This window comes from Bidens hawaiensis, unplaced genomic scaffold, assembly GCF_021521415.1.
Source record: "Bidens hawaiensis isolate Kalapana, Puna unplaced genomic scaffold, B.hawaiensis_p1.1 tig00012328_1, whole genome shotgun sequence".
NCBI lineage: Eukaryota > Viridiplantae > Streptophyta > Magnoliopsida > Asterales > Asteraceae > Bidens > Bidens hawaiensis.
In genome coordinates, this window is record NW_027492003.1 from 79,575 (window position 1) to 81,990 (window position 2,416).

General features: G+C 38.3%; 1 pseudogene; it reads right to left on the reverse strand.

Annotated features, from left to right (window-relative positions):
• LOC143540751 (methyltransferase FGSG_00040-like) lies at positions 1-1,492 on the reverse strand (annotated as a pseudogene).
• Between the last annotated feature and the right edge of the window lie 924 nt (positions 1,493-2,416).

A 2,416-nucleotide genomic window follows, 5' to 3' on the forward strand; every position in this document is an offset into this window, starting at 1 on the left:
CTAATTATACTTCCTCAATGCTTGTTTCTTCATTACCTTCTCCATCTCAACCAAACCACCCCCACCACTCCTCTTCATCCCTTCAACAACCACCCTCAAAACCCGCTCATCGCCCCCCACCGCCTCCACCACGCTCTCCACCACCGCCTCCATCGTCGGAACCCGCCTCCCCCACTTCCTCATCAACTTTTCCGACAAAAATAGCTCCGAATAAACCTTCCAAAATGATGCCCTTAAGTACCCCTTCATTTTACCCCTAACCATCCACCTCTTCATACTTTCCTCCAACTTATAAACCGTTGTCCCGACATCCACCCCGGTCTCATACCCCATTTCGATCTCACCCATTTTGTGTTTTAACGATACATCAATCTCGAACTTACACCTCTTGCACTGACAATCAAACCATTGTTATCTCCTCACCTTCTTTAATATCTCTACAAGCATGAACAACAACATGATCACCAATGTGAAACCTTTTCGCATTCGGGTTACACGAATGGTTTATAAAAGAAGCCAAAACCCATAATCCAACACCATGATATTCACTTCCATATTTCCCCGAAAACTTACTCGAAAACGTTTCTTCGACAAGCGAATTCACATCCAATATGTTTAAAATCCCCCCCACATCAATCTTTTCATCCCCAAAACCAAAATCTTGATCGGCTTCCGGTCTAAACACATTAATATCCGGAACGCCAAGCGAATCCTCATTTTCGCCAGTCGATAACATCGAAACTAAAAATTTTGTTCTTTTTCAATTTGAAGATGTTTCCACAACTTTATCCACAAAATTCTTCCACATTACCATTTGGGCATTTTCGCCGGTTTCCCCCAAATCTTCGGCTTTCGACTCGGGTAACATCCCTCGCTCAGTCGCAACCGCTCTCGTGACCAACAACACACAACCCATTTCAAGATTCTTGGTTGCAACCAATCCTCTACCACTAATTTCAGATTTCTTGATTTCTACACAACCAACATACTCTGCTAACTCAGGAAGCTTACCCTTAAACCCATTCAACACCCAATTCGACAAATCGAAACCCCCGGTTCTCGATAAAAACTCAAGCTTTTTACATTTTTCCAAATACCCAATTCGCGTTTTGCTATCTACATTACTCGGGTTATCAAGACTCGCAATCTTGAAACAGCTTAAAGCCTGATTGTACCTATCAAGACTCATCAAGATCTTACCTTTACACATTAGGGTTTTGAAATGGGTGTTTTCAATCTTCAATGCTTCATCACAATCCTGTATCGCCCCATCAAAATCGCGGGTTTTTGTCCTCGCTTCGGCCCGGTTTGAGTAGGCTAAGCAGAGGGGTTTTTGGAGTTTCGGGTTGGATCGGGTTTGGCAAATGGAGATGAATTGGGAATATGTTTGAATTGATTGGTCCCATTGTTCGCGAAGGAGGTACTCGTTCGCTTTCAACCGTAGTTGTTGTATCGAATCGTCGGTGGGTTCAGAGAGATTTGATTCATTCATCTTTGATTGTGGCTCAATATCATAAAATGAGAGTCTGGTTTGTGTATTTGAAATGAAAGAAGGTAACGGTAATATCGGAGTTTAAAAAAAATGTATAATAATATTAAAGTGTATTATTATTTAGATTTATTTAAACTTTTAAAGATTCTTTTATAGTAACGGTCGAGTTAAACTAATTGAATGCATTTTGAATGATGGAAATTTTGAAAAGAATCAAAGTCAATATTGCAACATTTACTTTTCTTTTTATCATCTTTTGTTTGGTCGATTATGATTTCAATTAACGAATTGACCGATAATGATACTATTTTTTATCATATTTGTTCTCAACAGTTCAGACTAACAGAATGTTAACGTCGTTAGTTGCAGGTTACTGGAAAAAAAAACATTTTTGACCGTAAAAGTCATATTTTTCTTTTTGCAGGGAAACTAAACATTTTCGTTTTAAACATCTTTGTAACTTTAGATCGTTGAAAATTCAATACTTTTGTCATAAGCATCTTTGTAACGTCAGATCGTTGAAAACTCAACATTTTCGTCATAAGCATCTTTGGAACCTTGGATCGTTAAACCTCAACATTTTCGTCACAAATATTAAGGTTGCTGAAATTGTAGAACCATCGTCGGAATCGGTTGGTGGTGCTCAAGTGGTGGTGGTTGGTTGGTAGTGAGTCAGTTGGTGGTGTTTAGGTTGAGTTTCCTGACAAAAATATGACTTTTCCAGCAAAAAACTTTTTTCAGCGCCCTGCAACTAATGATGTTAGCATTCTGTTAGTCGCGGACTGTTATAAACAAATATGATAAAATGTAAGATCATTTTCAGTCAATTCTTTAATTAGGGTCGACAACTATCAAAGATAATATTTGAGATAAATAAAAACGAAATACATATTTTTTTAATATAGTGAATGAAATGTTGTGTGT